Below are 23,858 nucleotides of genomic sequence, written 5' to 3' on the forward strand. Positions count from 1 at the left end.
TGCCTCTTTGAGCCTCAGTTTTCTTATCTGTAAAATGGAAATAATTACGGTACCAACCATATGGAGTTGTAAGGGCCAAGTACATTAGTACATATAAAGTGTTCAAAACAGTGTATGGCTCAGGGAAAGAGACCTTAGTATTATTATAACTCCAAGACCTCTGATTCATTTGAAGACAAGATTTTTTTTTTTTAATTTATTCCCCAAACATTGACTATTCTGTGGGTGCCAGCCAGGCTCTAGAATCAGACTCAATGGTTCTGAATCCTGACTCTGCCACTAACTCTGAGCAATTTCCATAGTTGCATTCAGTGCCCTCTTTAGTATCTGTGAAATGGGAAATACAGAGACTGCTTCAGAAAGTATGAGTGGACCTTAAATGAGTCAATCCATGAAGAGAGCCTAACACAGTGCCTGGCAAGTGGAAGTCTTCAATTCATGCTAGTTATCATCTTTAGTGAGCAATTCTGCTTTGAAGAAGCACCTGGTCTAGTTATAGAGATGGCCCAGAAAGAGAGAATTACAACACCACAAGTGAAGGGTGGCCCCTCTTCACACACTGTCCTTACATAAGTCATGTCAATGTCCTCTGGTCCAAGACCATCCAGGAACATGCCTGATGTCAAATAGAGTTGGGGCTGCTCCCTGCTACGGGGACATTTCACACCATGAGGGATCATGAAAAATGTCTCAGAAAGAGGGTATCAGGAAGGGCCTGCTCTAGAAGTTGGGTCTGTGTTCGCTGATTTGGTGGAGGGCTCAAGAAGGCGAATTGGGAAATATCAGAAAGTGGGGAGATTTAATGATTATCTTAATTTTGATCTAGTGGACAAGAGAAAACCAGCAAGGCTTGAGTAGTCATTGAAGAAGAAACAGTTGTCGCTCCTGTTAGCCAGGAGAGGGGGTTGCTTGGTCATTTTTGCAGTTGCATGGTATCTGTTTATCCTGGTTCAAGCATAATTATGGACCAGTCTTGTTTTTATCTTATTCTAGCACATCCAGGAAAGTCCTCATCTGATGTTGGTATTCTCTGAAACTACTAATGTAGTTTGCCAAGGGAATGGCATGACCCAACTGGTTGCAAGTAAGCCAGCTACTATCAGCTGTGGGTGGTCAACTTTGCCTGAGACTGAGGAAGCCCCAGACTGAGTGACTGGGACACAGGACTTTCAGTGCTAAAATGGGGACAGTCACAGGCAAACAGGGACACATTGGTCACCCTAGCTATCAGGGCTGACTTTTTGTTTCTCTGACCCTCATCCCTTTTGATAACATAACCTGTGAAGTACCTAATTTATACTCTTTGATTGACTCATTTGTCTATATATGTGAGGATGTGCTTTGGAGGCAAAGTCACAGCTCTATCATCACTAGCCACGTGACCTTAAGCAAATTGCTCAAAGTCTCTGAATCTGTTTCCTCTGCTCTAAAATGAGGTTGGCGAAAAGTTCATGTGAAGCTCGAGATAACGACATCTTCACCAATGATGCCTTGCATGTCATGAGCCCCCACTGATGTTCCTCCTCTTTCCTCCTCCACCCCTACTCCATTCCATATCAGCAGTGTGCCATTTAATGCAATGGCCTTGGATTAACAATTATATCTTGAAAACCTTATTTGCATAGCTCTTAGCATGGTTCCAGGTGCCTATAAACACTTAAAAAAATTATTGTAATAGAGTATCGCCATTCCTTTTTCTTCTCTACAGTACCTCCACTTGTTTCTTATGCTTCTTAATTCCCCTTTCCTGTAGGAAACTTAGACCTGTAAGTAATGAAAATAATAACAAACTCTGTATTGCTGGAATACTTTACAGTTTATAAAACGCATTCCATGAAAACAAACAAAAACCACAAAAAAAAAATCTGGGAGGCAAGTATTATTAACTCTCCTGTTCACGGATTAACAAACTGAGGCTTGCAAAAGCCATATGCCTGATTCAAGATTACCTGGCTGGTAAAGAAATAGAGCCAGCCTTCTGAAACTCCACTGTGCCCTAAAACAATTTTCCCCAGGGGTTCAAAAAACTGGACACCAAAGCATCTCTACCCCTCATATAACAGAGACCCTGGATAGGGCCATTGGACCAGATGTGGCTATAGAGGTGAGCAGCTGTCATCTGTAATTTCCTGTGCTGTCCCCCAGAGTCCACAGCTTAATTTCACTTTAAATCCAGCATGGCTCCTGCCAGACCCATGAGAAAATCCCATGTGAGGTGGAACCACTGAAATCTGATTCAGAGCTTTCTGCTGAGTCTTCCTCTGACTATCAATTCAGCTTCAGCTTGGCATCTGGGCTCGGCTGGGACTGGATAATTCCAATTTCCTTTGACTTGCCATTTCCTTCCTTATTGCTCCAAGAAGGGTTGCCAAATGGGCTCACAATTGTCTCACTCTGGAATCCTTTAAGTGCCATAGCATAAGCAGAAATTACAAAATAGGATTTGGTATTTAACTCAGACAAGTCCCTGTCTGGAGTTCTTCCATGGAAAAAGCATTTGCAGTATGCAGATGGAGGGTGTGAGCCTGGGAGGGGACCGAGGAATGCAAGATTAAGAACCTTGAGTCTTACTAGCTGAAGGTGTGTGAACACAGGATACTTTTTCAGGATTCAAAGCCAGTAGTATTTGTGGTGAGGCAGAAAGAGGCTAAGGTTTGGGGTCAGCTGACCCAGGTTCAAATATCCGTCCCCATGCTCCACACTCAGTCTTTCCAAGTCTGTGCTCTTCTTTGTAACAAGAAAATAATGCCTGCCTGGCTTTTCTCTTTAGGGTGGTCCTGAGCTAACAGACATAAAAGCACTTTAGAAACTGGAAATCGCTAGACAAGCATAAACTGTTAATATTACAGTGCAGCTGTCTAAAGTTTGCAATGTATTTTCCAGACAGAGGTTCACTCTGCATTCCAATTCTCTTTAGTCTTTGTTTTTTCTTCCGGTTCCTTTGATCTCCTACACAAGCTCAAAGTAGCCAAAGAACAGGTCTGCATTTGTTTCAAAATTCACACAGTAATTCAAGCCAGTATGTGGTATTCCAACCCAAAAAGACAGTCCCAGAAAGCTTAAGTGACTGAAAGGAGGGGGAAACACTTTTCACTCAAAATATGCTTTTTGGGATTTGTTTCTCTAATCTATAAGGCAATTTTATATTTTGATTCAGAGGAGAAAAATAACAGAAAATAAGAGAACTTGAACATTGGGAAGGAAAATTACATCTCACACACTTAAAGATGCCTGAAAAGAGATTACATTTATAAAGTTAATTGGTAGTGTAAAGTAGAAGTTGTGAATACACAGCCATAGAGAAAGAAAATCTTCAAAGCAGACATTCACATATTTGCAAATTTTGCTAGGCAAAGATAAATTTGATTATTAAAACTCAAGTCACAATTCTAGTAGATTTTTATCATTTCCTAGGGAAAGAGTCTTAGAAAATAAGACTCACCTGTTCTTTACAGCTTAATAATATTTTCTTTCACCCACACAGAGGTGAATATGTTTTCTAGGAACAGACAATACTGTTTATAAGCAACCCACAAAGGACTGAGACTCAGAAAGTCCAGAAATATGTTTCTGGCTGTATGTGCTGTCCTTCCAACCTGGCCCTGCTTCTCTTCACAGTGGCCCCCCTGTTATATGTTTCCAGCAGAATCCTTATGTTTCAAGTTTTGCCATTTCAACAAGATGATTGATAAGCTGAGCCCATCTGGGAACAGGTGACAGGCAGGGCATGTGCATACATACTGACCACACTGCATGAATTCCTTCTACCACGCTAACCAGCCCGCAGACCATGGAATTTGGATTTGGCGGTTGAATCCTGGACTCGTTCCAGAAGAGTTAGTTCAGGAAATACCAAAGGTCCTCACCACTGTTCCTTCACTTTCAAGGCTGTGCCTCAGCGTGAAGGGGGTGTGGTGTAGGCAAGCTTCCAATGCTGGGGGTCAGAAACTGGAAACTTTCTTAATTGGCCACAAGATGGCCTCACTGTTCAGACCAGCAGTATATGTTTAGGTTGCCGTTTTAGTCCTCAGAGCAGATGGCAGGCACAGAGATGTATTTTGTTGTTGTTGTTCCCATTTTTTTATTATTATTCTCAAGTTAGTTAACATACAGTGTCGTCTTGGCTTAAGGAGTAGAACCCAGTGATTCACCACTTACATATGACACCCGGTGTTCATCCTAACAAGTACCCACAGAGATGTATTTTAAAGATTGCCATCGAAGTCATTTGGGGAAGTGACAGCTTTTCTGTTGTCTAGATTCCTCATCTAGATAACCAATCACAAGATAGGTGCAGAGTCTCCAGTGGAAGAAAAGAGAATATTGTACATCTTTTAACTCTGGTGTTAACAGCCAAAATGTTTTCTGTTCAGCATTATATACTTGTGTTAAATTTCCCTGGTATCCCGATGCATAGTGATGATTCCACTATTTAATAGGTATATTCCCATATTTTTTAAAAATTTGATATACTGAAGACTAAACACATCATAAATTGCTTCTGCAAAAGGTCATAACTACCTTCCATCACCTACACCTCATCATCAAGTATATCATTTTTTAATATTTCTTTGGTGGAAGATGTCCCTTTTAAGTCTCCCCATACAGTGCACTAGGGTTTGGGTAAAATTGCATATCAAATGGCATGGGCCGAGGAAGAGGCCTAATCGGATGAAGAAAAAATTTCAAGGCCAAGGTCAGCATGACATGGACCCATCCTTGCTCCATTGCCTCATGAGAGGCCTGCCGGGGCTGCTCAGCTCCTATTCCTTCTATGACAAGCATGAGAGAGCAGCCATATCAGCTTGCCGCACCATCTGGTCTGGGGTGCCAGTTATTTACAGGAGTTATCTTAGAATGACAGCTGCCCAGCCCCTGTAGCCTCTGGTGCCTCAAGGATGGTTCAGTTCAGTCTCAGGGAGAGGAAGCTCAAGTTCCATGAGAAGGTGAGCGTGGGCACTGCCCCTGCAGCTGGGAGAAGAGCAGCCCGGGATCCTAGGTAGCCTCTGGCCCAGAAAGCCTGGGTTTATTCATCTGCCAGAGTCACCCTAATAAAATGCTACAGTCTGTGTGGCTCTAACAAGAGAAACATATGTCTCACAGTTTTGCGCACTGAAGTCCAAGATCAAGGTGTTGGCAGGTTTTGTTTCTCCAACGCCTCTCTCCTTAGCTTGCAGGTGGTGGCCTTCTCACTTGGTCACTAGGTCCTCAACATGCCCTTTTCTCTGTATATATGCACTCCTGCCGTGTGTTCCTTTTTTTATAAGGATATCAGTCCTATTGGATTAGGGCCCCACCTTATGACTTCAATTAACCTTAATTATTTCTTTCCAGGCCTTATCTCCAAATACTGTCACATTAGGAGTTGGGGCTTCAACCTATGACCCTTGATGGGGGATACAATTTTGTTGATAATGCGTAGTAAGCACACAGGGTTATTTGGGACAATCCTGCTCCTGTATTATATTGAGTCAATTGATTAAGCAAAATGCAGTATAACAAAATAGTTTTAATTTCCATTTCTTTGATTACTAATGAAGTTACATGCCTTTTCACATACTTATTGGCTGGTTACATTCCTTCTATGATCTATTTCTGCACTTTGCTCACTTTTTTCTTTGGGGACATTAGTATATACTCTTTAATTTGTCAAATATTTTTATATAGAATGCCTTTTACTCCATTAACTTTAGCACGTGTTTTCTATTAATTGGATATCTTGATGACATATTTTGCATTAATATGAAGGATACTTGTTGGCTATTTCTCCAATACCTACACCCCTACCTTGTAGTCTCCTAAACTTGTCAGAGGCTCCAAGTGGTTCCAGAAAAGCTGACTCTACCCCCAGCTCCAGGTCAGGCAGAGACCTTGACCAAGCCAATCAGCACAAGCCATGCCACATGACTGGTACAGGCCTGGGATGTGACCTAAGTCGGTCTAATCAAGATGAATTGCAGAGGCCTTGCTCTACTTGCTAACACAAAAATATCCCCTATTTCTTGCCAAACAAGAGCGCTGAAACACAACCTCGGGAGTTGCAGTCACCATCTGGGGGAATCTGTTTAGGAAGAAGCTCACAGCCAAAGGAAAAACACGAGAAAAGAGGTCAACTGAGTATATTTGGTATTTTGTTCAACCACCACATCAGGCCTCACCTGAAGGAAGCCTGCCTTAGAACATTTTTCAATTCCATGAACCCAGGCTCATATATATTCACTTGTACACACTGAAATGGCCATTCTGTTGAACATGATTGGCCATCCATTCTTATTAGTCAGTTATCTTTTATAACTGGTCAATACCCATGCTGCACTGTTTGTTAAATATTTTTAATATCATCCTTGTATGTGCCAATAATTGTCTTTTATTATTAAACTGGTTTGAGTAAGATTTGACTTGTGTTTACTGCAGCTATTGAGGTTTGAGGGTTTGTCTAGTATAGCAGCTAGTGCTGCCTTGACCAGCATATAGGGAAAGGCCTTTTCTTTGAATATCAGTTTGCTAATTAGAATTCTGTACTGGAGTACTTGGGTGGCTCAGTCAGTTGAGCGTTCCACTCTTGATTTTGGCTCTCAGGTCATGATCCCAGGGTTGTGGTATCAAATCTCACACTGGGCTCTGTGCTGAGTGTGGAGCCTGCTTATGATTCTCTCTCTCTGCCCCTCTCCCCTACTCACGCACACTCTCTCTCTCTCTCAAATAAAAATAAATAAAATTTTTAAAACAATAATTCTGTACTATCTTTTTTATGTAAATCAAATCCTTAATACATTGCTATTTTCCCAGTTTATTTAAAGAGAATTTTAAGTTGTTCATTAAGCAGTATGTGTGCAGATGTCTTCTAGACTTTTGTACCTCTTTCCCAAATTTTTTTAAATGTTTTTTACTTATTTCTGAGAGAGAGAAAGAGAGACAGCGTGAGCAGGGTAGGGTCAGAGAGAGAGGGAGACACAGAATCTGAAGCAGGCTCCAGGCTCTGAGCTGGCTGTCAGCACAGAGCCTGATGTGGGGCTCGAACCCACAAACTGTGAGATAATGACCTGAGCTGAAGTCGGATCCTTAACCAACTGAGCCACCCAGGAGCCCCACTTTTTCCCAAATTTTATAACTGTCTCATCCTCAGCTAACTTAATGTTTTAGCGACTCACTTGTACTGGGTTCTTTCAATACATTCAATTTAGCTTTCACAGGAACAATTATTTTTCCATACTCATATTTCAACAGTGTGCATAAATATTTAATTAGATTACATAAACACAGTAGACATAAACTGGATTGAAAGCCTGTTACTATCAGAGCAAAACTGCAAGAACACACTAGAGCAAATTGGTCATAAGCATTTGCTCTGCGTGGAAACCAGTCAGTGCGTTTTACAGAGGAAATGATGAATTTTTCTTAATCTGATGAATTGATTAAGTGGAGATAGATCAACTGGATGCAACCAAGTTCAATTTCCTTGCTATTTCACTTCAAAATTTTCCATATGTTTGCATATGAAACTGCTCTGTGCTTTGATATTTTCATTGTTTACATATCAGGTCATAGTGGTAATGTGCTAGCTTTATAGAATAAATTTGATGATATATATTTCTATGTAATTTCCAGAACACAAGAATTAGGTGTTTCTTTGGGCACCTAGGTGACTCATTCGATTGGGCATCCAACTCTTGATCTCCGCTCAGGTCATGATCACACAAGCATAGCATCGAGCCCTGCATCAGGTTACGTGATGACAAAATGGAGCCTACCTGAAATCCTCTCTCTCTCCCTCTCTGTCTGTTCCTCCCCTGTTCATGCTCTCTCTCTCTCTCAAAATAAATAAACAAACATTTTTAAAAAATTTTTTGAATTATGTTTCCTAAATAAATTCATGAATAAAATTGTCAGATCTGAGAATCTCTTTTGGAGGTATTCTTTTATAATTTCCTCCAGGATTGTTGTTCTAATCAGATTTTCTACTTCTTGAGTCAGTTTTAGAAATGTGTTTTCTAGAGCCTAAGTGTCCATCAACAGATGAATGGATCAAGAAGATGTGGTTTATCTACACCATGGAATACTGCATGGCAATGAGAAACTGAAATCTGGCCTTGTGTAGCAACATGGATGGACCTTGAGGGTGTTATGCTGAGCGAAATAAGTCAGGCAGAGAAGGACAAATATCATATGTTTGCACGTATAGGAGGATTAGGAGGAACTTGACGGAGGAACAAGGGGGAGAAGAAGAGGGGAAATGGTGGGGGAAAGGGAGAGAGGCAAACCATGAGAGACTCTTGAATGCTGACAAAAACTGAGGACTGATGGATGTGGGGGGGAGGGGGGGATGGGCATGGAGGAGGACACTTGTGGGGATGAGCACTGAGTGTTATGTGGAAACTAATTTGACAATAAACTGTTTGTAAAAAAAAAAAAAAAGAAAGAAATGTGTTTTCTCAGAAAACCATCTACTTCACTAGGGAGATTTCCAAACATATTAGCATAGAATCAGGCATAACATTCTCCTTTTAACTTTTAATTATGGAAAATTTTAAGTGAACATAAAATGAGAAAAACTGGGTATAATGAACCCCCATGTACCCATTACCCAGCTTCAACCATAATCAACATTTTTGCCAATATTCTTTCACCTATTCCCCTACCACTATTTTAAATGCAGAACTGTATTTTAAAGCAAATCCCAGATTTCCCATCATCCCACCCATATAAACTTGTGTAATTCTTCTTACAGAAAGGAACTTTTTTATTTTTTTTATTTTTTAATGTTTATTTTTGAGAGAGAGAGAGACACACACAATGACAAAGTGAGAACTGGGGAGGGGCAAAGAGAGGGGGAGACACAGAATCTGAAGCAGGTTCCAGGCTCTGAACTGTTAGCACAGAGGCCGATGAGGGGCTCAAACACATGAACCATGAGATCATGCCCTGAGCTGAAGTCAGACGCTTAACCCACTGAGCCACCCAGATGCCCCAAGAAGAACATTTTTATATAAAAGTTTAAGCTCTTCTATGTCTACCATATTATGTCATTTCTCATTTTTACATATTTTTCTCTTTCCTTCTCTATTTTCCCAAGGTTTTATTAAAGATATTAATGTTTCAGTGAATCGGCTCTCAGATTAATGCATCAATTTTACAGTATTTCTGTTTTCTAATTTAAAGATGTCTATGAATAGTTTATTTAATACTTCATCCTTCCTACTCTTTTCCTTACATTGGTTCAATTTGTTTTTCTTAGGTTGAATGTTTAGTTTGTTGAATAATGAGGTCCCTTGAGAATATCAATTTGCTTTTGAATACAACTTTGGCCTCATCTCTCATGGTGTTATCATTTTTCACACATTCTAAATGGTCTATAATTGTAGTTTTTAAGGCCTACCTTAAATCATGAGTTATTTAAATAGTTTCTTCTTTTTTCCCCATTTCTAAGTGTATGTGAGTTTATTATTTAAAATGCATATATTAATTTTGTAACATTTGTTTCCTCTCACCCACCTCCATGTTTTAGTATTTATTATTATACCACTTATTGCAATAACACTACATTACTGGAAAATTTATTATTTTTAAATTATATATATTCACTTTAAAAAAATTTTAACACAATCAGCTTTGTAAGCATCTACAAATAGTATGTTGGTTAGGCTTTAATAAATTTTGGCACTCTTCACCAACTCTGTAATAACTTTCATTTTGTCACATGTCCTGGTCATCTGGTCATTTGGACTACATCTTTAAGAACCTTCTTGACAAAATGCCATAGTAAGTATATATTTTGAGGTCCTCTCCGCTGCTCTTTTCCATAATAGATAAAACATAGAAGAAAATAAAAGTCATAGTTTTGTGAACTAGGTTTTATATGGTGATCATTTCACAATGCATACAAATATTGAGTCATGACATACACCTGAAGCTAATATAATCTTATATGTCAATTACATCTCCATAATAAAAGTTTTTAACTTAAAAAAAGTCACAGCATTCTCTAAAACAAATGAACATATGTCCAGAACTGGAACAGAAATCCAAAGCAGTAAATGGGGTAGAAGCTACAGGCCGCCTGGGCCCCAGGTCAGAGCAATCAGAGGTGGTTAGGAATTCAGCTTCAGTGGGATGAGAGCCCAGATGATACTGATAGTATTAATAAGTAGCACAACACAGGCAGCAACCAGAGAGAATGGATGTGACAACCAATTAGAACAAGTATGGCTAGAAACAAACAATAGGGCCCCCCCAGAGCTTACTTACTACCCTAGGCTGAGCCCTCGTGGTTTGAGACCCAGAGGCAAAAGTCAGGCTCCCCAGCTCAAGAAAGGAGTCTAGAAACAGCTACTAAGATAGTTGCCTGTGATCATGGCAGTGTCTCTGATGCTGCACGTTTAGGAAGGAAGGCAAGTTTCAGCCTCTCCACTTGGCTTCCAGGCAAGTCATCAATGGGCTCAGTCACTGTATTTGTGATATGTCCAACATCACTGTGGGGCACCAAAGAGCCAATATAAGACCTGGGGACTCCACAGACCAGGTGGAAACAAACCTCAAAGCTCTAAGAATGGTTGGAAATCAGAGAGAAAAGAGAAAGAATAGTAAAGAAACAAAATCTTACATTCAAGAAGAGCCTACAAACTAAAATCCAAACAGAACACAAGAAGAAAGCTAATGTTAAGAAATTTAACCAAATATAAGTAATGGAAATGAAAAGTGCAGCATAGAGAGTATACTCAATAATACTGTATTAGCATCCTCCAGCAATACCCACACAGTACAAGTAAGGTCAAAACATACTCTGCATTTTGAGCCAGGGTACAGACAGTTGAAGACTGATAAAAAATGTTTTGAAAATTATTTTTTTAATGTTGACGTAGTTATTTTTGAGAGAGAGAGAGAGAGAGCACACTTGTGCTCTGAGCAAAGGCCAGAGTGGGGAGGGAGAGAGAATCCACACTGTCAGCGTAGAGCCCATTGCAGGGTTCGAACTCACAAACAATGAGATCACGTCCTGAGCCGAAATCAAGAGCCAAATGCTTAACCAATGGAGCCACCCAGGAGCCCTGAGAATTATTTTTAGGTACAAAATACTTGCTCCATTTTAGGCCACACTGTATTTCTCAGTGTATTCCCATTAGATGTTCAGTAAATGGAAGTTCTTCCAGATCTGCCAATACATTGAGAGTTTATTCTAGTTTTTGAAAACATATTGCCTTTTTTTTTTTTTTTTTTTTTTTGAGAAGATATACCAGGAGCTTCTTGCCAGGTACCATTTTCAATTTCAATATAAGCCCACCTAAGCTTAATTGAAAGCACACTTACTTATCTAGGCTTTACTCCAGAAGTTATCTCAATGAAAAATGCCAAACTCCTCTTAGCAAGTCACACAGCAGCCTAGATTACCCACTTATGTTCATTGAAAATGGTTACTTAATTAGTATGTTTAACTAGGACCTGACCACCTTTATATAAATGAACCAATTGTTAATGTAATCTTGGCCTGCAGAGATAGGATAGAGAATGTGGAGAGTGATACCTGTGTTTCTCTGTTCATGCATTGCATACATAGACCCACATATACATCTCTATATACAACTGGTGCTTGCTCAGGAAACAGTGACCCACTGAAATCATGTCATACAAGAAACAATTGATAGAACTAAAGATTTTTATCCTGAAGAAGAAAGGATTTAGTGGTAGGGGTTGGGGGGGTAACTTCAGGGGGAGTTGAAATATAATGGTCTTCTAATATTTGAAGGCTGTCATGTAGAAAGGAAAATGGCCTTGTTCTAAGAGGCAAGAGTAAAATAAGAACCAGAATCTATAGATGAAAACTGTAAGAAAGCAAATCATAGTTGTGGACTTCCTTATAGTGCTGTGCCCAATTTAGAACAGACTGTCACCGGAGGTGACTTCATGCAGAAAAAATTATTCACAGGAATTTTAATAGAGGAGATTCAAGAATCCACAGGGCCTTTCATCTAGAAGATGTTTATTGTTCTTTCCAACCTGAAAATGTAATGATACAAAGAAAGACTAAGGAGAAAACTATGGAGATGTGATGAATGAATGTACTATGAGATCTTGGCTTGGATTCTGGCTGGAAAGAACATGCACAAGAAAGCTGGCAAATTACAATAAAGTCTGTAGAAGAGTTAATAGTATTGTATCAATGTTAATTTCTTAGTTTTGATCATTAAGCTAAGATTATATAAGATATTAACATTAGGGGAAGCTGGGGAAAGGGTATATGGGAACTTTCTGCACTATATTTGCAACTTCTCTGTAGTGTTAATATTATTTCAAAATAAAACCTTTTTAAAAATTAAACAGCAATATTGGGGTGCTTGTGTGGCTCAGTTGGTTGAGCCCCCAACTTTGGCTCAGGTTATGATCTCGTGGTTTGTAGGTTCAAGCCCTGCATCAGGCTGTCTGTTGTCAGCACAGAGTCTGCTTTGGATCCTCTGTCTTCCTCTCTCTGCCCCTCCCTGATCCTCTCGCTTGCCCTCTCTCTCTCTCTTTCTCTCAAAAATAAATAAACATTAAAAAAATTAAACAGTAATATCAAAAGCTTGCAAGGGGAACAAATGTCCATAATACCAAAGTTCTGTCTGTTGCTCACCTATCCCTTAGGCCTGGGCTCCCTAGAATCTATCAAGCAGACTAACTCAATGGTGTACAAACCAAAAACAGCGTTATTTTTCTGTAATCACTCCCTCCCAACATGCTCCATCTAATCGCCCTTCTCCCCTACCCTGGACAACATCTCAGGCATGTTTTGTACTCACAGATTTTTAAGTTACTTTCAAGAATTAAAACTAATTAAAAAGTTCAATTTAAAACTTCAGTCACATACCCTATTCAGAATCCCCCACCACCACACCCACCGAGCCCTACCTGACCTATGGCAGGTGACCACAGCCCTACAGTGTGGAAAGGAGGTACTGTCTGCTCTCCGCCATTTCCTTCATTCTCCCCTCAGCCACCGCTTCTGGCTTTGCCAGGGTCAAGGCAGAGAGCATGGGGATTAGAGGAAAAGAAGCAAATATATCTCTCATGCTAGGTGTTGTTAAAATTTGGTAGACCATGGCCTTGATGTAGAGGAGCCCATATGCTTGTTCTCTCCAGTGGGATGCATTTGTCGGCTTTCAAAGGCTCACTGTAGAAACCACTTGGTTAAAAAGCCCCCTAAAAGCAAGCGTACTCTCCCACTTCTCACAGAAGTTTCTCACATGCTTCTCAGCTCCTGCCCAGAAATACACCATACAATAGCTTATTGCTGGGGTCCCTTTGCCCCACAGGTAACCCTCCTGGCCAAAGGCCAGCTATCTTCCATCATGGCCCCTGGGAGACAACATGCTCAGCATTACAAATTCTGGTAGCACAGACAGCTCTCACTGGTGCCCTCCTCACTTGCTTAGAGTTCACTCAGTGATCGAACCAGCCTCCCATATTCCATAGTCATCAGACAGGAAGCAAGCATTAGTTTCCATTAACTTATGTCCCTAAAATGTCCAGAAGACACATACCCACTTCCCTATGAATTCTCTCACCCTCCTCTATTCCAATCATGGGGCACTGCTAGAGCCTCCACTTCTCTTGAGGGCTACCCTCTTAAGAAGAGAAAGGGAAACGCCACAACACTGTCCTCTACCTCCAGAAACTCTTTAATTCCCATTCTCCTGCATCAGCTGGAGGTGTATGATGAAGGCTGATACCAATTTTGCTGCTTTTTCATAATTTCTTCCTGGATATGTCTAGTGCTAGCACCCCATTCAGAAACGTGGGGATGCTTATCACCTTCCATTCTCAGCTTTGGGACTTCAGATGAAATTTCAAGACACCATGAAAAGTCCCAGTCAATATCCTGTTCCACATAAAACACACCATGACACCTTCCATATAAACCCTCAGTCCTTTATCAGGGCTATCTGCAGAATACACAATGGGAAACAGAGAAGCTGTGATTTTTGGCAGAGTCCTGCGTCTGGGCTGCTGAGATAAAAACTTTTATAAAGATTCAAACCACAGGCTTTTGCAATAGTTACACAATCACTTCCGGCCCACCCTCATGCTAAATGCATTCCAGAAAATTGAACATTCCTTAGGAGGCTATTATACAACTGTAGTAGAAAGGGTTGTAATTTGATATGCAGGACTATACTTTGGGGGTTGAAACTATATAAGATGAGAAGAAAAGATGTAATTAGGACAAGATGGCTTCTCTACCATTCTGTAGAGAAGGGATTAAATCATTCGGAATTATTCCAAGGACACTTTATGGAAACCATAAGGAAGCCAGTTTGGGGCCCAATAATATTCATCCATTTACTAATCTATTCCCTTGTTCATTCGCTGAGTTTTGCTATGCTCGAGGCTCTGAGTTGGGGCTGGTTTTGTTACAATGTATAAGATTTGGTCCTTGCCTTCATGAAGCTAAAAAAAAAAAAAAAAAAAAAAAAAAAAAACCTCCATGTTGGAACAAGCTGCCAACTGAAGTAGTGAGATTCCTGATGGATCACTCACATGCATACCTTGGATTACAGTGAAGAGGGATGATTCAAGAATGAGGAGTGAAAGGAAAGAAACAGTGGCATAGCTGAGCTTTCCAGTACCTTCAACCCTTCCAAACCCGAAGTTCTATCTATGCTTGGTAAGGCACAAAACAGACATGATGTCTTGCCTGCAGTCTGCATAAAATAGAATGAGAGAGCGATGAAACTGAGTTGGCTGCAGAAATTAATTTCAGACACATAATAAAACCAAAAGTGCATAGAGTCCAATATGAAAGATGTATTCATCAAAAAACAGAGGACAATCAGTATTAGGATTTCCATCAAGGAGATTTGGTCTGGCAGAGGAATTCAGGCAGCTAGAGAGTAATGGAAATGTTTAGAAATGGTCTATATGCACTTGCACTGAAATGCAGAATCAAGGAACAAAGATTTATGGTTGTTATTGTCCGACAATGTTAAATGGGACTTTTCCTGCCTCTACATTGTGACTAGGGAGCAAGTATGCTTAAAGAAAGTGCTGGCTACACCAAGACATCCAATTCCAGCCTATGCTTAAAAAGAAGAGTGCCAACAAAGTTGTCAGTCCAGTGGTTTTAGAAAAGTATACCATTGTCTTCCCAAACGATGTGGAAGAAGCTTTAAGAAATGCAATGGGAGAGAATGGAGGTAGAGATTCCCTGCCAAGGGAAGGACACAGTCTCACCTCCCTCTTACCCCATGTTTACCAAGAGGCAGACTCAGGGAGAATCTGGGGGAAAGTATATTAGTTTTCGATTGTTACCATAACAAATCACTGCAAATTAGCGGCTTAAAACAACACAAGTTTATTATCTTACAGTTAGAGAAAGACAAATACTATATTACTTCCCTTGTATGTGGAATTTAAGAACCAAAACAAACGAACAAAGGAAAAAAAGAGACAAACCAAAAAACAGACTCTTAACTATAGAGAACAAATTGATGGTTACCAGAGGGGAGGTGGGTGGGGGGATGGGTGAAATAGGTGATGGGGATTAAAGGGTATACTTGTCATGATAAGCACTGCGTAATGTGTGGAATTGTTGAATCACTTATACAGTGTATGTTAGCCAATTTGACAATATAGTAAATAAATGAACATTGAAAAAAAATTTTAAATAATTAAGTCATTTCACATAAAAATCCATATCACTAACCTCTGTTGAATAAATGACATTTCATCATTGAAAAAAAAGAATTGTTGAATCACTATATTAAAACACTGCATGTTGGGGCGCCTGGGTGGCTTAGTCGGTTGAGCGTCCGACTTTCGCTTAGGTCATGATCTCGCAGTTCGTGGGTTCGAGCCCCGCGTCGGGCTCTGTGCTGACTGCCAGCTCAGAGCCTGGAGCCTGTTTCAATCTGTGACTCCCTCTCTCTCTGACCCTCCCCAGCTCGCGCTGTCTCTCTCTCTCTCTCCTAGAAATAAATAAAACATTTAAAAAAAAAATTTAAAAAAAAAAAAATAAAAAAAAAATAAAACACTGCATGTTAACTATACTGAAATTAAAATTAAAAATATATATAATAAAATGTTCAACTAAAAAATAATATTATTATAGTAACTTTACACAGTAGCAGATGGTAACTACAATTGTTATAGTGAGCAGGTTGTAATGTGTATAATTGTTGAATCACTGTTATATATTTGAAACTAATGTAGTATTGTATGTCAACTATACTTCAATTAAAACAAATTTAAAAAAATAGGGGCACCTGACTGGAGCATGCAACTCTTGATCTCAGGGTTTTAAGTTTGAGCTGCACACTGGGTGTAGAGATTACTTAAAAATAAAATCTTTTTTTAAAAAGTAAAAAAAGAAAATAATGCTGCTATGGAAAAATACATACATATATACATAATAAAGTAACAGATTCTCAGGTTCCAGCGATTAAGGCATGCACATGTGTGGGGGCAATGGGGGGGGGGGCATTTTCTGCCTATCACAGAGAGTTTGACCTGTGTTCTCTGGAGTTTGGGAAGCACAGAGAATGGTGCTTGATTCTCACCTAGAAACGTCCAAAGGGAAAAAGGTGGCTGGAGCAGTGTGTTATAGATAGCAAAGTGGGAATACTGCATTTCCAAAGTTTAGAGTCACCATGTCTCTGTGGACCAAATGGATGCTATAAAGGATAACCAGGTCAGAGATCTCTTAAAAGGACCCCATCCAAGAACACTGTCTGCCAAGGTCCAGGCTGTCCCAGCAGAAAGAGGCTACAAGCTATGAACTGCTGGAGTAGGGCTGAGAGTATATTAAAAAAGGGCAGCAAGGGAGTGAGTCAGCAAATGGTGCAATGTCAGAGGTCTCCAACAGAGAGTCCCCAAAGAACCCACAAAAGCTCCCTATTTGAAAATGGTGAGTTTTGGGGTGTTTGCTATACAGAAGGTTTTCACAGACTGGTACCACTAGGTTTTAAAAATACCTGTCTTCCCTCTGCCTAACTCTGGAGCATCTAGCTAATAAAGGCAAGATGTGGAAAGAGTAAGAAAAAAAGACAGACTTTGCCTCCCGCACCCCACCCCCACCCCCGCCCCGCCACTTTCCCATTTCAAGTATCTTGGAGAACATGGAAGGAGAAGCTTTCAATCAGATATGTGACTGCTCTTTTCTTCTGGGCTGTGCACATGCCATCCAGACTGAGGAAGACCCCGAAACTTTGGGGCCATTGAGCCGGAGCCTCGTGAGCCAGGGCCACATGAGCCAAGGCCACAGTACCTTAGCAAGTACCAGAAGCACCCAGGAGGCCAGGGGAATGCTGGTGACATGCATCACCACAGGATCAACTTTGACAAATATCACCCACTTTACCTTGGAAAAGTTGGTATGAGGCATTATAACTTAAAGAGGAACCAGAGTTTCTGCCCAACTGTCAACCCTGATAAAGTGTGGACCTTGGTCAGACACAGGTAAATGCTGCCAAAAAAAAAACAAAAAAAACCAAGACTGGAATTGCTCCTATCATTGATGTGATGCAATAGGGCTACTATAAAGTTTGGGGGAAGGGAAAGTTCTCAAAACAGCCTGCTATCATGAAGGCCAAATTCTTCAGTAGAAGAGCTAAGGAGAAGATTAAGGGTGTTGGGGGAGCCTGCATCCTGGTAGCTTGAAGCCCTGTGGAGGGAGCTTCATTAAATGGGAACAAGTGCTGTGGGGTACCTGGGTGGCTCAGTCAGTTAAGCATTCAACTTCAGTTCAGGTCCTGATCTCATGGTTTGTGGGTTCGAGACCCATGTCAGGCTCTGTGCTGACAGCTCGGAGCCTGGAGCTTGGAACCTGCTTGGGATTCTGTGTCTCCCTCCCTCTGTGCCCCTCCCTCCCCCCTCATACTCTCTCAAAAATAAACATTAAAATAATATTTTAATAAAATAATTTTTAAATGCTAACAAGTACTCTTCTAAAAACAATTTTAAAATTAAAAAATCAGATACATGAGGAAAGTGTTGATTTAAATTGGGCTGGAATTGTTAATGGCTCAAATTGTTCTAATCTCCAGTGTCTGGATAACAAAAGCCTTAGACACCATCCAGAAGCTTGGCATGGAGGTTAGTTAAGGTTTTGGTTGAAGGCAGTGGTGAGAAAGAATAAAGTGGTTTCCTCCTTGCACAAAACAGCTACTACATTCAATATACAGGTCACATTTGTGGGGTCCCATCTAGGGTTCTTTAAGAGCCAGAATGCTGCCCAACAGATGCTCACTTGCTCCACACATAAAGAGAACCACCCAGGGAAAACCATCTCTGAGAGGCTGGAGCAGCCTTTGAACGATAAGATTCTGCTTGGAGACTTAACCTATACAGTGGCACCAAGTCTTCCCTGGGAGAGTGAGCTCTCTCTGTGCTTTTGTTTTGTTCAATGTCAAGCATGAGCTGGGATTTGACAAGTGAGTCTAGTTTAATGTGAGGAAAGGAGGGAAAGCATCCCAGGAGGGAAGCATTAGACTAGAAGGGGCTGTAAACCGAATGTTAGTGTCCCCCCAGAATTTATATGTTGAAACCTAATCTTCAATGGGATGGTATCTGGAGGTGATTAGATCATGGGGGGGAACCCTCGTGAATGCTTAGTGCCCTTATAAAGAGACCTTAGAAAGCTCCCTTGCCCCTTCCAACATGTGAGGACACGTCTATGAATTGGGAAGCAGGCCTTCAGCAGAATCTGAATCTTCAGAACTGAATCGATAGAGTCTTTGATCTTAGTCTTTCTAACCTCCAGAACTCTGAGAAAATAATTTCTGTTGTTGATAAGCCACCCAGTCTATCACATTCTGTTCTGGCACACCAAATGGATGAAGAAGGGAAGCAAAGGCTCAATAGATGGGAATAGGGCAGTTGCAAAGAGACCAGAAGGAGTTGGCTAGAGCAAAAGGTGAACATCACAGCAGCAGGAGAAAGAAAGTTACCTAAGTAGGGCAGAGTCATTAAAGTCAGGAAAAGAGGGGCATTTGGGTGGCTCAATTGGTTAAGCATCCCACTTTGGCTCAGGTCATGATCTCACAGTTCTTGAGTTCGAGCCCCACACTGGGCTCTCTGCTGTCAGCACAGAGCCCAACTCCTCTGTCACTCCCCCTCTTTGCCCTTCCCCCATTTGCATGCTCTCTCTCAAAAATAAATAAACATTTTTTTAAGTTGGAAAATGAAGTTTGGTCTTGCTGCAATGTATAACAGTGAAACTAAGCATTGGCACATAAATGTGCTCTTTTTACTTTATACAAAGATAAGCAAAATGAAGTAGAAGATAACCCGGCCAGGAATCCATTGCCAAATTCCTATGGTGACTCTACTTTCTGAACAGAAGTTAGGACCTATGATCTGACAAGTAGGAGTGAACACAGATCAACAAAATAGAATATCTCTATTAAGGATGTTCCAGAAAATCTTTAGTTACAGTAAGTACTCCAGGCAGGTGGCAATGAGGTAGTATGATTTTTTAACCCCTCCTTGTTTGATATAACATGTTGTAAGAAGAGATCTCCCCAATCCTTCTGAAATTGGTCAGTCTGGGGACAAGCAGGAAATTATTTAGCAACAGTTGCACCATTATGAGATTTCATTCTTTCCCAGAGTTATATTTTAGTTAGACTTCTATTTACAACGAATTCATCTCAAACAACCAAAACAAAACAAAACAAAAAGTTATTCTGAACGTGAATCAATTTGTTGGCTACCTCCTATGGGAAGCTAAATTTCCCATAAAGTGCCACACACCATAGTCAGGTCTCCTGGGTACCAGCCAAATTGAAGATGTTAATAATTTTTAGTAAGGACAGTATAATTCTTCTGTGGGAAAATGTTTCACACACACACACACACACACACACACACACGCACACCATTTAACAATACAACTATCATATAACCTTAGCTCTATCTGTCCTGATTTCCTTACTCAACTAACTCGCAGTAACTTTTCAGCATGCCAGAGCACTAGGACCTCAGGGAGGTTGACACTGAGCTCAGCTCAAATTTCTGGAGTAATAACTTTCTAAGTTTTGAAGCAATAAAAGAAAGTACAAATGAAATGATCAATAATCACATCATTAAAAAATTAAAAACTTGTGCTAAACAAAAACTATACTGGAAAGACATAGAGTGTACTAAATAATATTTATAGCAATTAAACAAGGAAAGGGTTAATACCTACATTAAATGAGCTTATAAAAATTAGTAAGAACACTATTCAGGCTCATTGGACACATAGGAATATAGGAAGTAACCAAATAATTTGCATAAAAAGTAAAAATTATAATTAGTAAACACAAATATGAGGAAATGTTCAATCACTCTAATAGTCAAAGAAATACTTATTAAAATGATAACAAGACACCATTTTATACCAATTTGATTTCAAAATCAAATACTCAGGAATGGTGAGGTGTACACTTATACCCGCATAGAATAAATGGGTATGATAATGTTTTTTTGAAAGAAAAGTTAACATAGTAAAGAGCTATCAAAATGTTATGTCCCTTGATTCAGAAATCCTATTACCGTGGATTTATTCTAAGAAAATAATCCAAAAGTATTTTCTAAATTTGCATATAGATTTCCATGGCAACATTACAATATCAAAACAAAGCAAAACAAAGCTGGGTCTCTGTGCCTTACAGTTTAGAAATGGTGAATAAACAGGGTTCTGCCTAATTAATGGAACAAAAGAATACTAAAAAATAAAAATAAAAAATGAGAACAGATTGATTTTTGGGGGAGCAGGAATGTGAGAGTATTGGGTTTTTACTTTTATTCAAGTTCTGTTGATGTTATAACAATGTCTGTATGGTTAAATTCTTTTTTAAGTTTTATTTATTTATTTTGAGAGAGAGAGAGAGAGCACATGCAAGCATGTGCGGGGGTGGGACTGGAGGGGAGGGGGGCAGAAAGGAGAGAGAGAATCCTAACCAGGTTCCATACTCTCAGTGCAGAGCCAGCACAGGACTAGAACATGAACTGTGAGATCATGACCCGGAAATTAAGAGTCGGACACTTATCTAACTGACTGAGCCACTTGGGAGCCCAGGTTAAATTCTTTCTTAATCAGTGAGCTGGTCTTATGATAACCTTCCTTTTTTATTTCCTCTTTCCTTTTACCTTTTTCTGTAACAACTGGCAATTCAAAACAATCATATGGAATCCTCAGTTTACACTGTAAATGCTCCATGCAAAAACATGTTATCAATTAATTTGTCCTCAGATTTCCACACTCCAGACCAGCCTATTTGGAGCTTCCTGTGAGGCTTCATTTTTTTGTTTTTTAAATCTGTGAATTTATTTCATTTTGCTTTTGGAAACTATCACCCTGAGGTAGCCTGTCTATATTTTACTTCTAAACATCCTGGTAGTGTTTAGAGTGTAACATACATTGGTTCATGTCCCTCTGTAAAGTGGAATTAATGTTTTAAAAAGCAGTACACCATTTTTTACAAAGTCAAACATACTTACTATGTGATCCACCAATCTCACTCCTGGAAATTAGTCAAGAGAATGAAAATGTAAGTCCACATAAATACCTATAGGAAAATGTTTACAGCAGCATTATGCATAATAGCCAAAGACTGGAAACCCAAATGTCCAGCAACCAGTGAATGGATAAGCAAAATGTGATCCATTCAATGTAATATGACTCAGCAATAAGAAGAAACAAACTACTAATACATGCAACAACATTAATGCTATATACTGTACAATTCCATTTATATAACATTCTAGAAGCAAAACTATTGGGACAGAAATCTAATCGGATTGCTAGGGTCTGTAGGTAAGGCTGGAAATGAAAGGAGATTGACTACAAAGTCATAGCAGGGACCCTCCTGAAGTAAAGGAAATAGTCTATATCTTGATTTTGATGGTGGTTATATGATTCTATATATTTACCCAAATTCACTCAACTATACATTGAAAATGATTAATTTTACTGTATTTATATTAACTTTCATTTTTTTGAAAAAAGTACCCAACTTAAAGGTTTTTTTTCTTTTTCTGCTTACACTATTGTTCACACAGTGTGAAGCAGCAATTCTGGGTACATGAGTCTGCTCTAAACACTCAAACTCTCCCTCAGGTGAGTTAACCCAAGTTCTAGAACTTGGGGAAAGGAAGCTTAACAGTGGATCCAACTGCATTTTTCAACTCACTTTATAATAACAAAGCTGGTATGTCCACCTCCTGAATGACCCCTGAATCACTTCTTAAATAGTTCTAATAGGAGTAAGTGAGGAGGCGAAATTAATCATCATGCCAACTGTACCCTGATATATGGCCATATTGATTAGGAAATCTTGTAAGATCAATACTACACTAGATTGGTACAATTGAAATAAAACATGGAAGATGGGGGAAGATAGGAGGCCTTTAACTTTAGTACTTTTATGAGTGTTGACCATTGTAGGCTACAACACATTATGTTTTGGCTTACATTTACAGACACAATGCAGTTTTTACTGGCATTAGTAAGTTTTTTTCTGGCAGACTTAGATCCAAGCAGGTTGACTGAATCAAACATCAGTTTTGCAGAAAAAAGTATTTTCATACCATGTAAGACTTACAAAACTTTGTTGTACAAGATTATTATGTATTGGTGGAATAATTTTTGATCCCTATACCTATTTCTTAGAAAGCATAGTAGACTAGGGCTTAAAACTACAAAAGTCAGTTAAGTGCACATAGGCCATAGACAGGCCTTTTAATTGTAGCATCTGGGCATTAAAAGGTGACAATAGTTCAGTAGACCCAGGTTCTATTCCTATCTATCTTATTTTCCTCTTCGACAGATGTAGAACCAAGGAAAGAACTGAGTATAAATCTCTTGAAATCATTTGGCTTGTCCACTGTAATTTGTTAATTTACATAAGTTCACCATGGCTTTTTTATTTTAAAGACTAAAATTTTGGCTTCAAATGCAAGCAAGTGAGAAGTATTTTAGTAGATAAATAAAAAGGACTGGAATGCAATGCATGAACTTTGATGTTTCTCAAAGTCAGTTTTAATAACCTATAAAAGACACTTTGTGTAAAATCTGAATATGAACTGAATATTAGGTGATATTAAGAAATTCACTCCTTTCCTTTGGTGGCAGAATGCTATTGTGGTTCTGTTAAGAAAATAACCTTATTTTTATGTGATATATAATGAAAAATTAAGGACAAAGTGTCCTGATTTCCATAGTTTGCTTTCAGGCAGCACATAAAATTATATATTTTTCATACATTTATATATTTGTGCTTTCATAAAACAAAAATATGTAAATATATTTATGCACATAAATACATATGTACAGATAAAATAAATGCAATTAAATAATATTGTTGAATGCAGGTATATGAGTCAACATCATACTTCTCTTTTACCTTTTCATTATACCAAAAAAATTTTCATATTAAAAATATAGAGAATGTAAGTTTTCATACCATAGGGGATATGTCATCTTCTTGGCTTCATGAAGAGAAACAATTCAATGAAACTGTAAACCAAAGGTTAAAAATAATTTAAACACAATCATGTTAACATATTTCATATATGGAACTATACACTTAAAAATGGTTAAGACAGTTAAGTTTATGTGTATTTTATCACAACTGTTTTTCATTTTTCTAATTAAATTATAAAATGAAAAAAATAGGGGCGCCTGGGTGGGCTCAGTCGGTTAAGCGTCCGACTTCAGCTCAGGTCATGGTCTCTCAGTTCATGGGTTCGAGCCCCATGTCAGGCTCTGTGCTGACAGCTAGCTCCGAGCCTGGAGCCTGCTTCAGATTCTGTGTCTCCCTCTCTCTCTGACCCTCCCCTGCTCACGCTGTCTCTCTCTCTCTCTCTCAGAAATAAATAAAAAAATTTTAAAAATTAAAAATTAAATG

At 39.3% G+C, this 23,858-nt stretch overlaps 1 pseudogene; it reads left to right on the forward strand.

The window, feature by feature from the left end:
- The first annotated feature begins 17,142 nt into the window (after positions 1-17,142).
- On the forward strand, positions 17,143-17,625 carry LOC120225031 (annotated as a pseudogene).
- The last annotated feature ends 6,233 nt before the right edge of the window (positions 17,626-23,858 follow it).

Source organism: Hyaena hyaena, unplaced genomic scaffold (assembly GCF_003009895.1).
Source record: "Hyaena hyaena isolate Hyena2069 unplaced genomic scaffold, ASM300989v1 scaffold_1305, whole genome shotgun sequence".
NCBI classification, from domain to species: Eukaryota; Metazoa; Chordata; class Mammalia; order Carnivora; family Hyaenidae; genus Hyaena; species Hyaena hyaena.